Consider the following 14,382-nt stretch of genomic DNA (forward strand, 5'->3'; position numbering starts at 1 on the left):
AAAGGATGCCACATCCATTTGGTTTATTTTCATAGGTAATCATCAAACTGCTAAATATCACCCTCATTTGGTGGCTGATAAGTGTTTGTGATGAGGTGCAGCCCACAAAGCCTTTAATCAATGTGACCATTACAATCTCTCATGGCCTTTAATTTTGCTTCTTTTCATTTGTCAACATTGGATGATGTGTGACATTTGTCTTTTATTCATTCATTCCATTGTTTATTGAATGCCTATTACAGCACAGAATTTGAGATAGGAGTGGGAGAGTAATGGTGAACAATACTAGTAAGATGCCTGCCCTCATGAAGATTACATTCTTGTTGTCATGAAGTTGTCAGCTAGTTCTAGATGATAAACAAGAAACAAATAATCAGAATGTACTCAGTGATTGAGGCAATAAAAGCACACTAAGGAAGTTAAAAAAAAAAGTCATGGGACAGTGCTAATTTGGTTTGAGTGGTCAGGGTGGACTCTTCACAGAGTTCACATTTTGCTGGAAACTAAAGAAGGTCCAGCCTTGAGAAGATGTGGGAAAGGGAACAGCAAATGCCAAGGCCTGATAGAGGCAGAGCTTTGGATGGGGATATTTCTGCAAGAAGATCCTCAAGGCTGGAGCAGCGTGGACAAGAAGGAAACCATTAGCATGTGGAATAGGATCAAATTAGTATTCAATTATTTTTCCAGGGCTTGGAGAATCAGATAAGGCCCCCCATGTATGCTGTAAATAACCAAGACTAACCCTCTATTAAAAGAGAAAGAGATGTCTTCCTTTTTGAATGTTAAAAACAGTTTAAAAGTCTATACAAAATTACCAAGGATAAGTAATATCACATATATCAAATTTATCCATCCAGTCTCACAATATAAAGACTAATAATTTTTCTTTTTGAGACAGAGTCTGCCTCTATCACCCAGGCTGGAGTGCAGTGGTGCGATCTCAGCTCACTGAAATCTCCACCTCCCAGGTTGAAGTGATTCTCCTGCCTCAGCTTCCCAAGCAGCTAGGACTACAGTTGCACACCACCATGCCCAGCTGATTTTTGTATTTTTATTCGAGATGGGGTTTCACCATGTTGGCCGGGTTGGTCTTGATCTCTTGACCTTGTGATCCCCCGACCTCGGCCTCCCAAACTGCTGGGATTACAGGCATGAGCCACTAGGCCTGGCCCTGAAGACTAATGATTTTTGAAATTATTTTTATTTCATGATTTCACATGAAAGTTGTGAGTGAAATAGACACCGTGATTGGAGAAAAGAAAAGGAGAAAATGTATGTTTGTGTGTGTGTCTATTTGTCGAGGGCGGGGAAATGTCGTAATATATAGTTAGTATGCATGCTATGTGGTTTATAATTAAAACCAACATTGACTGGGTGGGGTGGCTCACACCTGTAATTCCAGCACTTTGGGAGGCCAAGGCAGGTGGATCACAAGGCCAAGAGTTCGAGACCAGCCTGGCCAATATGGTGAAACCCCGTCTCTTTTAAAAATACAAAACTTCGTCAGGTGTGGTGGTGGGCGCCTGTAGTCCCAGCTACTTGGGAGGCCGAAGCAGGAGAATTGCTTGAGTCCAGGAGGCGGAGGTTGCAGTGAGCCGAGATTGTGCCACTGCACTCCGGCCTGGGAGGCAAAGCAAGACTCCATCTCAAAACAAAACAAAAATAAAAAGTATAACATAATATGAACTCACCAAAGTAACCCATTTGCATCTTTTGTTAAATGGCAACAAGGAACCAAATATTAATAATAAACCCTCAAAGACATTAATCACAGGATGTAAAGTCACTCTCTAAATCTCCATGTCTTTGAGTTTCATGGGTCCATTCCTTGTCTAATGATGATCGTTGTAGAATTTGTCCCATCCCACTTCCTTGGGCTGCTTCCCTCAGCAAACTCACACATCCACTCTCTCCAATAAAATCAGAATAATTCTGAAGTGGTGCCACTTTCTTGCTTCACTGCCAAATAACTACGGAAGCTAAGTGTCTTGTTAAGAACAGTATTAGCAGATCATTATGAGCCCTAGACTTGCTATCTCTTAAACATTGATGAAAGATAAGATGTAAAAATAGCAGTTGCTGACTTGCATTAATAAAGTGTTAGGAAGAGCGAGAGCCTAGGATTGCCACAGGGAGGAAATTAAGTAACCTGCTTACTGCATTTCCTTGGGCAACTGTAGGCAAAATGTTTGGCTTGGGTGAAGAACTGTTACAATTTTAAAATAAAATTTAATGACACCAGTTTTTAAAAACTTGTCCAAATATTAATCAGGTTTTTAAAATTGAATTCATGTTTAATAATTACAGGCACCATGCCCCCCCTTCCCCCTGCCAAGGCAGCAGCAGGGGTGGTGCAGGGGCTGGGGCATATGCCCCCAGCAGTGAGGACGGCAGTCCCAAGAGTGATTTTCAGAAAATAAAAAAAGGACCCCAGGGGCAGGCGTTGGTGCCCTGCCCCCACAAGAGACACCAAATTTCAACACTTTATATATAATATATCTCTGTGCCCCAGGGGGAGAAGAGGGACACCTGGCAGCAACCTGGAGGGGGGCCCCAGGCAGCCCCAAGCCATCCTGCCTCTTCAGCCGCTTTATTAGTTCAGACACATCGCTCTACAGGCACCCACTGCCACCGCCGCCGCTGCCACCCCCTGCGGTCCAGGCGGCTAGCGGAGCCATCTGTGTGTCCATGGGGCTCCAAGTCCCGGGCCCCATCAGTCCTCAATTGTGGTCAGACTCTTCCTCTGCCTCACGGAGCCACTTGAAGAAGACCGTGACAGATTTCAGGGCCACACCCTTGCCCTGCTGCTCAGCGGGGTCCTTGCTACTCTCCGAACTGTAGAAGGCATCCTCCTTCACCACGTCCTCATCATACCGCGCGTCAAAGAACATCTGCAGCAGGTTGGGAGGCTGTTCTAAGGTCACTACAAGGGCCTGGAGGGCGTAGAGTGCCTGTAGCTCCTTCTGCTCGTCACATAGGTATTTCCGCAGCAGTTTCGCTCGCGCTTTCCGCACTGCAACGTCCACTCAGAGGGGAGTCTCAAAAATAATTGCAGAATAGCAGACGGCCGTCATGAGGGCACGAACTAGCCTGTCGGATGCTATCTGCTGCTCACTCAGGTTGGCCTCTATCCAGTCCAACACCCGCTGGTTACTGCTTGCCCTCCTTCAGCAGCTTCTCTAGCTGTCTGCTCAGCTCCTCGGAGGGAAGTGCCCTCTGGCCAGGGGCTTCTGACTCCTCGTCCAGGGTATACTCCACCTTCGGTTCAGTGACGAATGCACCAATGTCCCGGCCTTCAGGTAAAAATTCCTTCCAGCTAAGCCCAGCTTCTTGCCACAACGTCCCCACCCTTTTAGGACCCATGCTATTGTACAGGAGGCCCGGGATCTCCAGCAACAGGGAAGCAGCTTTGCCCAGCGGTCTCAGAGGCTTTGTAATCTCCCTCAACAGCTCCCCCATGGGCACCCCACCTTCCTGCAGAATGGGTGTTACCAGTTCCGCTAGGTAGAGCCACACGTGGGGGATGTCAATTTCCATGTCCTCAGCCAATTCCAGGATTTCATACAGCCCTTGGTAGTACTGGGCAGTAGACAGGTGTCCAGCACAGAGCAGCTGGTGCAGCAGCTGCCCCATATGCTCATGAGCAATGGCACTGCGCTCCAGCGTAGACTCGACATTATGCCGTACAAAGATTAAGAGCAGCGAGGGTGAGGCCAGCTCCTGCACACACTGTCCTGCCTCCTTCATGTCATTGAGATGAAGGTATTCCTCTATGATGGCCTTGGATCTCTTCTCTAACTCCTCCTCAGACAGTGCTGCCTTCGAGGGGTTCACTGGGGGTAGGGTAGCTTCTCACTTCAAGGCATCCCGCCCATGGTCCGGATCCTCTGTGAGGCTAGCTGCCTTGCGCAGCCCCTCAGGCTGGGAGGGCCGTTCTCTACTCCGCTCCTCCACTTCCTTGCTGAAGCTCGGCTTGGTAGCAGGTGTCCGCGCACGATCAAATCAGTCTCCACAGTCACCTCCCCATTCACTATCAATCAGGTTTTTAAACACAGAGAATAATTCCTTCAATATGGCAGCTGTGCCATAGAGTTCACTCTATGTAACTTTTTTTGTACTTTAACAATACTGTGTGTACTTAAAAAATACACAGCTGTATTGAGATATAGTTTATATAATGCACACTTTATCCATCTAAAAGCAAAATTCAATGATTTTTTAATGTATTCACTGAGGTGTGCAACCATCACCACAGTCAGTTTAGGACTCTCTCTTCATCACTGTATTTGTTTGCTAAGGCTACCATAGCAAAGCACCACAGACTGCTGAGCTAAACTACAGAAATGTTTTCTTTTCTCATGATTCCAGGGGCTATAAGTTCAAGAGCCAGCTGTGGACAGGGCTGGTTTCTCCTAAGACCTCTCTCCTTGGCTTGTAGATAGCTGTCTCCTCCCTGTGTCCTCACATGGTCTTCCCTTTGTGTGTCTGTGTCCTCATCTTCTTTCCTTGTAAGGACACCCATCAGATTGGATTAGGGGCCCTGTATGACCTCATTTTACCTTCATAAACCCTTTTTAGGCTTTGCCCCTAAATACAGTCACATTCTGAGGCACTGGGTATCAGGATTTCAACATATGAATTTTTAGGGCACACAATTCAACCATAACAATCCCCCAAGTCCCATACATGTTAGCATCACTCCCTATCCCCTCCAACCCACCCTGTTCCTAGGTAATCTTCTGTCTGCTTTCTGTCTCTATAGATTTCCATTTTCTGGACATTTTATATAAGTGGAATGGCAGAATATGTGTTTTGGCTACTCATACCTAGCACAGTGTTTCATGTTTTATCCATGTCGTAGTATTTCTTTATATTACTGAGTAATATTCCATAATAAAGATATACCCCATTCATCAGTTAATGACTATTCGAGTTGTTTTTACTTTTTGGCTATTATTAAATAATGTTGCCATGAACACTCATACATCACTTTTTGTGAGAATTTATATTTTTATTTCTCTTGGATATATAATTGGGTGGTGGGTGGTTAAGTACTGGGTTGTATTGTAACACTATGTTTAACATCTTGAGAAACTGCCAAAATGTGTCCTAAAGTGGCTGCACCATTTCGTGTTCTACAAGCAATGTATGAAAGGTCTAAATTTTCCACATCGTTGTCAACACTTTTCATTATTTGTCTTTTTTATTATAGCTATCACAGTTAGTGTAAAACAGTATCATTGGTGTTGTTGTTGTTGTTGTTGTTTTTGAGTGGAGTCTTGCTCTGTCGCCCAGGCTGAAGTGCAGTGGCACAATCTCGGCTCACTGCAACCTCTGCCTCCTGGATTTAAGCCATTCTCCTCCCTCAGCCTCCCGAGTAGCTAGGATTACAGGCATGCACCACCACACCTAGTGAATTTTCGTATTTTTAGTAGAGACACGGTTTTGCCAGGTTGGCCAGGCTTGTCTCGAACTCCTGACCTCAAGTGATCCGCCCACCTCAGCCTCCCAAATTTCAGGAGTAAGGCACCATGCCTAGCCTCATCTGTGGTTTTGACTTACATCGTTCTAATGGCAAATGATGTTGATTATCTTCATATGAGCTTACAGGTCAATCTTCAGAATATGTTTAGTCACATCCATTGCTCATTTTTAAATTGTGTTATCAGGATATAATCCTTTATCAGATAATATGATTGGCAAACATTTTCTCTCATTCTGTGTGTTCTCTTTTCAGTTTCTTGGCAGCATCCTTTGAACTACAAAAATTCCAGCGAGGCATGGTGGGTTATACCTGCAATCCTAACACTTTCAGAGGCCAAGGCAGGTGGATCACCTGATGTCAGGGGTTCGAGACAAGGCTGGCCAACATGGCAAAACTCTGTCTCTATTAAAAATAAAAAAATTAGCCAGGCGTGGTAGTGCATATCTGTAATCCCAGCTACTGGGGAGGCTGAGGCACAAGAATGGCTTGAACCCAGGAGGTGGGGGTTGCAGTGAGCTGAGATCACACCACTGCACTCTAGCCTGGGTGACAGAGTAAGACTCCTTGTCAAAAGAAATATGGTTTTTTACTTAAAAAGAAAATAATTGACAAATAATGATTGCATATATTTATGGGATACAATGTGATATATTCACATATGCATACAGCATAGGAAGTCCAACTTATCTGTTTTCTTCTTTTGTTGCTTGTGTTTTTGGTGTCATATATAAGAAGGCTTTGCCTAAACCAAAATCAAGATTTTTCCCCCTATGCTATCTTGTTTTATCATTTTATCTATTAAATTTTAGTCTAGGATATATTTTTGAGGTAAGTTTTTAAATAAAATATGAGGAAAGGGTCCAGCTTCAGTCTTTAGCATGTGATATCCAATTTTCCCAGCACCATTTGTTGAAAAGACTATTATTTGCATTGAGTAGCCTTGGCATCCTTGTTGAAAATTAAACATTGATTTCTGAGCTCTTAGTTGCATCCCGTCGATCTTTATGTCTATTCTTAGCCAGTACAAGTCTGCAGTTATTACTGTAGGTTTGCAGTGAGTTTCGAAATGGAGAGGTGTACATCCTGCAAATTCGTCCTTCACTTTCAAGATTGCTTTGACTGTCATGGGTCCCTCAAATGTCCGCATGAATTTTACAACCGGCTTGTCAATTTCCACTGAAAAGGCTATTGGGATTTCTACAGAGATGTGGTGACTGTAGATCAATTTGGGAAGCATCTTAACAATGTCTCCTGATCTCTGAACATGTGTGTTTTTTCATTTATTTACTCCTTTTTTACCTTCTTTCAAGTATGTGTTGTAGTTTTAGGGTATAACTTTTGCTCTTTTTGAATAATCAATTTCTAAGCATTTTATTTTTTGATGCTAATATCAATGCCGTTGTCTCATTTGAAGTGTTCATTGCTAGAGTACAACTTTTGTGTATTGATCTTGTACCTTGCAGTCAGGCTGAACTTTTTTATGAGTTCTAATAATTTTTTTAGTGGAATTGTTGGGATTTTATATATACAAGGTAATGTCATTTGCAAATAGAGATAATTTTACTTCTTCTTTTACAACCTGAATGCTTTTCATTTATTCTTCTTGTTTAATTATCTTGGCTAGAACTTCTAGTACAATGTTAAATATAAGAGGTAAGAGTGGTGCAGTGAATGCTTAAAATTCTACGTTGCCTTGGCATCCATTTTTAAAGATAGGTTTAACTTTCTCAAACCAGAAGCAGGATTCAGTCACCCTTGATGTAGTTTCCTATACTATATCTCGCATCAAATGGCTCCAGCCGGTGACCAGAAATAATAACCTAGAGGTATCTCTGTCTCTTAGCAGGCTGGTCTCCCAGCTTTTCCGCTGCTTCCTCTAAACAGACCATATAGACACATTTAAGTCACAATGTGACCTCCTAGTACTAGTGCTTGCTTGCATTAAACCCATCAATTTAAAGCCCCTTGTTTATATAATGCCCTGGACACAATAAAGGCGTTTACCTACGTGTGTGTGTGTGTGTGTGTGTGTGTGTGTGTTCTTCAGGCATGCTGTGTGCCCCCAGAGAACTTTCATATTGTGGTCATATCATTGAAACCGAATCTGCAATCTGACCCAAGCAGGTGGATCTCCTGCTATTGTGCTTCTTCTGTCTGGGCCTCTAGTGGCTGCAGAAAACAATGGCTACCAGCTAAGCAGATAAAGAAACTCAGAGCATTCATTCTAGACAAGTGAACAACCTCTTCTTTCTGTTCTAAGGCAAAAAGCATTTAATCTTTCACCATTTAGTTCTCTACAAGTGCTGCATGTCATCATTGCTACCCACTGACCTACATACTCATGGTTCATATCCTGAGACATAGTTTGCAAAGGCGTTTTGACCTTCATTGAAAACTTAGAAAACATATGCAAATCCAGTTCAAAAATCAACCTTAAAATATGCCGTAAAAAGGCATAGAGGTAAGAAGACACTCATGAAATCAGTCATTGTCTCAGACATGAATAATTTTAGAGAAAGAGTGGATCGAGTCCCTTCCCTGGGTCTCTTGCTTGTTTCCATTCTCTTCTGTGAGCAATAATCCTTTTATCTGGCTTCTTCAGTATTTCAAAGGAGAAAGTACAATACATTCACCTATACTGTCAATTCCAGAAAAAAAATATAATATAGTTATATATAAATTGACCTTAATCATATTTAACCATTGCTCTCCTGGACAATCCAAAGCTTAATAAAGAAGGTAAATCTGTTTCCATTTAGAAATCCATGTATTCATACTCATACTATTAACTCATTAACATAAAAAGTAGATGGAAATAATATACATGGAGCTAAAATAAATATTAAATAGTCCTAGACATATAGTTTGTGACTAATTATTAAAGATAGTATATGAATTCTTCTGGTGGGTTATACAATTTTAATTGGTTCATTAAAGGACCATTCTATTCTTCAAAAGAGATAATTACACTAAATTTTAAGAACAATTACAATGGAGGTATTTAATGTATCTTTTTCTTTATAAAAACATAATATAGGCCGGTCGCGGTGGTTCAAGCCTGTAATCCCAGCACTTTTGGAGGGCTGAGGCGGGTGGATCACAAGGTCAAGAGATCGAGACCATCCTGGTCAACATGGTGAAACCTCGTCTCTACTAAAAATACAAAAAATTAGCTGGGCATGGTGGTGCATGCCCGTAATCCCAGATACTCAGGAGGCTGAGGCAGGAGAATTGCCTGAACCCAGGAGGTGGAGGTTGCGGTGAGCCGAGATCATGCCATTGCACTCCAGCCTGGGTAACAAGAGCGAAACTCCGTCTCAAAAAAAAAATTAAAAAAAAAACAAAACATAATATAAAATATTTATGCAAAGGAAGCCTGTGAGAGAGGGGAGTGTAAGAGATTAATAAAATATTTGGAGTAGGTTCATCCTGTGACCACACTTGTTCTGTTTTACCACCTGTAATTCTTTAGCTGTCCATGAAGATGCTGTGCAGAATGTAGACCTGAAATTTAGACCTGAGCACTCACATCTATGAAATATACATTGCTAGGGGAGCAAATAAACGAAGAAGAAAAACAGTTTCTGGTTTGTGGCTTCAGTTTTGAACAATAACCAAAAATATTCTATATGCTCAATGGCAAAAAAAAAAAAAACAACCTCGGTTTTTTATTCTTATGGAGACCAAAGGATGGAAATTGACAACAGAAGGTAACATACAATGCAACCAGCCTGTGAAATCGTTCTGATTGGATCAACTTGACCATGGGCAATTTCAACACTAAGTGATGTGAAAAGAACACATTAATGAATAGATAAAGAAACATGGAGAGAAGATACATTACTTTGGCTGCCAGAGGTACAAATGCAAAAGGATTCTCCACTTTTGACTCGTAGAACTGATGATGGATTTAAAATCAGTTTCACATCGAGGGATTTTTGTTCAAGTGTAACATAATTTGTGTTACAATATGAGGATAAAATAGGTTATTTTGGTCTATGTTTTAGTGCATAAACACTAACAACATTAATGAATGATAAGTTACAGTGTAATAATTTATTTTAAAGATGTTTATTTTCTAATAGCTCTGTCACCTGAACGACTTTCCTATGTTTCAAGTAATATTTAATTTCTAAATAGTTTCCTAGACTTTCCTCTGAAGATGTATTATGTTAACTCTCTCAAAGAGCCCTTATATTGTAAAGAGGATGCTATCTGGAAAACAAACCTCCTGGATGTCACCCATTCCTAGTTATGGTATTGCTTAAGATAAAATGGGAAAATTACAGCCTAAGGCTGTTTCCCAGTTGCCTCTGCTTAGGGAAAATAACTGGACAGCCCCACAGAAAACATGTTGGGTAGAAGGGGCCTGTTTTCCAGAAACTCCGGCTTCCTCCTGTTAAGCGCCTTCCCAACCAAGTGAAAGCAAACATTTCTTAGGAGTAAGGCATTCAGCAAACTTCTGTCCTTTTTTTATTTTTTGACATAAAAGTTGAGTCTATTTTTGTATATGTATGTTCTCAAGTTGTGCCTTATGTTTTATTCTTTCTTTCTTTATTTATTTTTGAGAAATAAAAAACCACTTTATTCCATGGTTTACATTTAGAGTTTATTAGCTAGTCAACAGCAATCAACATGCAAAAATAAGCGCCAACTACAAACCTCTACGATATGGTTCTTCGTAAACTATGGTGGGTCATTTGCTTTGAAACGTCACCAGTGCTCTCAACTGAACGACAAATTCGACTCTAAAGTTATGGAACCATCCAGCAAGGCCTCTGCAGAAACTTGGTCCCGTGAATTTCCACGTTACACATTCTCGAAGCAGGAAGTAAGGCGGCACACGGGGATGTGATATGGAACCTACACACAGACACAGACAGTCCCACAGACACAGACAGTCCCACGGACACGGCCCGAAGGCAGGCAGGCGACCTCAAAGCCAGCTCCTCATGGCAGCAGCTCTCGAAGGAAGCCCTGTGTCCCTCATGGCGTGGCATTGCAGGTCACTGCAGCTCAGTCCAGCACCGCCGCCACCTTTCCCAGGCCGGACCGGGGACGCTGGGAGGTGGCGAAGAACCAGCCCGTTCTCCAAGTCTCACCGTTCGCAGAAGGGAAGAAACCAAAAACACGGGGAAACCATGGACTCTTATTTTTGAAACGTTCTAAAGTTTTCGTCGGGGTTTAGGTCAGTCTTTAAAGAAGAGTTTCCTTCGAAAGTTGAAAGTACTTTTCAGAAGCATCTAATCCTACCAATCCTACCAATCCTACCGTTACAAAATCCTACCAATCAAAATGTTGTTTTCAAGTACAAATTTATTAAATCTTATTTTCTCTCTTCCTAAAGAGTATTTTTTTATGACTGCTCACTGATCTTTGGTTGCAAGAAACAGAAGCGCCGTGGCCATCTGGAGCGCGGTGCAGGACGAAGGCGCGGCCTCGTCACCAGCTGCAGCCATCCCCGAGGCGTGAGCTTGGACGCGGGGCCTACATGATGTACACCTTCTCGGCTTGTGAGAAGTGAAAGACTTCTTTGGTTCTCGGGCAAAGGACTTTATCATCTTGACGGATAGAAAGCAGAGAATTGTAGCCGTAGACGTAGCCGTTGGGCAGCATCATGGGCAGGTTGTTGTCGTTCATCACATCACCGGAGATCTTGTAGTCCAGGCGGGAGTTGGCGCAGTGGGCCATGGGCAGGGGCTGCGCCAGCTTGTTGAGGGAGCGGCTGCACACGGCAGTCGGGGCTCTTGGAGATGCCGTCCTCCTTGTAGTACTGTGGTGTCTTGATGGCGGAGAGGCCAGCCTGCAGGGTGAGGGTGAACACGGAGTTGTTTCCCAGCTGGTGTAGTCGGTATTGTCATACTGGAACTGCTGGATCAGCATCCGCCACCGTGCGGGGTCCCGGAGGTCCTTGTACGGGGAGACGTGCGTGTCAGGGAGGAAGGCCAGCATGCCCATGGCCTGGCGCACCTCGTCCAGCTGGCTCCCTTCCGCTTGGGTGAAGTGCTTTCTCGCATGTCTAACGGCGTCCAGTCTCTTATTCTGCCGGATGAGTTCAATGAACTCCTGGATTCTGAGGCTGAACTCCAGGCAGCTCTTCATCTTCCGGAGCCAGGACTTGTCATGGCACCAGGCCAGGCAGGTGGCCGTCTCATATCGCTCCAGGGACTCCTCTACCTCTTTGGCCGTCAGGAACATCTCGATATTCACGAGGTCCTTGATGCCGCTCTGGCGTGCCAGTTTGACAGCCGTGTTGTAGTAGCCGCAGCTTAGCAGGTGCTCCCCCACCATGCGGTTCATGTCCTTGCTCTTCCACACGCTGGACACCGAGGGCTGGTCGCTGCTGTGCTCTTTGAGGTGCTCGATCCGGCTCTCGCACAGCTTGGCGCTCTCATCCTCTGCCTGGATGGACTCCGCCGCCTTCCTCTTAAGGATGCTGAGCTTCTCCACCACACCGCCCAGCAGGCTAACCACAGAGTCCACGGCGGGGCAGACACTCAGCGTCTTCTCCAGCTCGGCCACCACCATAGTGACGTGGCTGGTCTCCCGGTCAGTGTTCTTCTGAGCGGCGTGAAAGCGTTTGTTCACTGTCTCGTAGGGCACCTTGAAGGTCGGGTACTCCTGCACCTTCAAGGTCGTGGACAACTGAGCTGCCGACTCCTGCACCGCCATCATGAAGTGGCCAAAACATTAGCGGGCGGGGGCTGTTTTTTATTCTTTATAAATATTCTTTATTAGTGAATTGGTGTTCCATTCTCCATTTTTTTTTTAATTGTTTCACCTGGAGGAAGACAAATTAAAAAAGTCTTAGTAAGTAAGCATAAGAAGGAATCTTAAATCAAGAATCAAGCACACTGTGTCCTCAGGTGAGTATTCAACCCCTGGGGGTAGAGAAGTAATCCTTTCCCACTGCCTCTATTCTATTTCTCTTGAAGAAAATACAAATCTAATAAAAGTGCTGAACCATACACAATTATCAAATATTGAAAGAATGTTTTTTTCCTGCATCAAATGAAATTTTGTTAAATGGTAGTTTCCACACAGGTATAAAATGTTGAGCAACATTAGAGATGCACCCTATGATGTGAGGGAGATAAAGAAAGGTTTAGTTGATGTTGCGATTAGCTGAGCAGTCAAGAGAAATAGAAAACAAAAAATCTTCTGTTCTGCCTTCTTTTGTTCATGAATCCATTGTTACACATTTTATTTTTATTAAACAATTCTTTCCTGTGCTGAAAGAGTGAAAGAGTTGAGCCATCCTAAGGACCTTAAGGTGTGACAATTTACAGAGAATAGGTGTAACATTGCTCATTTACTCTGAGTATAAACATAAAGAATATTTTAAAAAATAACGTGAAATAATTTATTCCACAGAGAAGTCACAGAGCTCTGTTATACATCCTATTGTATACTAATAACTTTGGGTGGGAGGTTTTCAGGTGATGGCACATAAATGGCTTACAGATTTGCGGAGAAATAACACAAACTGAGTTAGGCTTCGGTTTACCAGTTACTGATTCTAATTAAAAGGGCATTTTGATGTGAGTCTGCACTAAGCATGTCAGTTTAGAAAATAGCTCTAAAGACCATCCTTGATGGACCATTACTTTGAGATGCAAACCCTGGATTACATTATTAAACCACCTTGGAATCAATTCTGTGCATTTCCAAACAAGCTCTGACATGGATATGACCACGTCATTAATACGGTTTTCTTCTCTGGATCCTAGACCCTTAACTCCCTAGGCCAAAACCAGTGGTTATGACAATACCTTATTTCTACAAATTAAAAGTTTTATCATCCTAATTCATGGAGAAGTAAAAGATATCAGCATCTTGCTGTATATTGTTTTTATCTCCTCAAATTCTTCTTGAGATTCCCCTAATAGCTAAGAGTGCAGGCATGCACATTATAGTGTTTGAGAGTCTTTACCCTACTTTTCAGCTGAAAATTTCTTGTCAACTTCTATCAGCTGAAAATAAGAAAACAAAAATAACAGTGACATTTAAAAAAAAATGTACTGCCTTTCACAAGCAGTTATGTACATTTTATTAACATCATCTCAACCATCAGATAATGAACATATCTGCATTATCCTCATTGCACAGACAGGGATCATGAAGACTGGAGAGGAAACCACTTATCTAATGTATTTAACTGGGATTCTCATAGGCAGAGGTCATGTTTTCTTCCTCCTTTGTGTTTCCATTAGCCCCTAACACAGAGTCAAGTCTTTGCTAGTGTTCTTTACAAGAGATTGAACAGCAAATATGCCAAGCCATCTTTGGACTCTTACCCCGATCCTTTAAGTTACGTTTTAAAGAAGACAGAAACAGAGACGGCATGTTTGTAGCATGCTAGAGATCCTCTGATCTCATTTGGAAGTATCTACAAAGGTTTATTCAGGATTAATGTCCAAGGCATGGTAGGTGCTGGTTAACCAGTGGCCTTTAATCTTGGCTATAGACTGAAATCACCTGGAAGGCTTTAAAATACCAGTTTGTTCCATGGATAGACATTTGGATTCATCTGGGGTAGGACCTCAGCATCAAGATTTTTAAAAGCTCATGTAGTGATTCTAACGTGCCATCAGAACTACTAGCCTGAACATTTAAATGCCTAATTAACTTTAAGGTCTCTCATAGAAGATGTGCTAATTGTTTTATTCAGTAGCAAGAAATATTATTTTCTATTAGTCATTATATATTTATTGAAGATACAAAACTGAAGAGGATAGAAACAAGTGCATTCGGAATATTAAAATCAACATAGCTTCTTTTATTAAGCTTATATGGGCTAGTAAATAAATGGTATAATAGTGAAAATATTTTACAAAAAATTATATCCAAGAAGAAAATATTTGCAAATATACCTAAACAATTTCTTGATATCCACT

The 14,382-nt window shown here is 42.4% G+C and overlaps 2 pseudogenes; both read right to left on the reverse strand.

Moving 5' to 3' along the window:
* Window positions 1-2,720: 2,720 nt before the first annotated feature.
* Window positions 2,721-6,722, reverse strand: LOC100408279 (eukaryotic translation initiation factor 4 gamma 1 pseudogene; annotated as a pseudogene).
* A 3,364-nt stretch (window positions 6,723-10,086) lies between these two features.
* Window positions 10,087-12,229, reverse strand: LOC100408642 (E3 ubiquitin-protein transferase MAEA pseudogene; annotated as a pseudogene).
* Between the last annotated feature and the right edge of the window lie 2,153 nt (window positions 12,230-14,382).

The sequence above is a fragment of the Callithrix jacchus genome, chromosome 1, assembly GCF_049354715.1.
Source record: "Callithrix jacchus isolate 240 chromosome 1, calJac240_pri, whole genome shotgun sequence".
Taxonomy (NCBI): domain Eukaryota; kingdom Metazoa; phylum Chordata; class Mammalia; order Primates; family Cebidae; genus Callithrix; species Callithrix jacchus.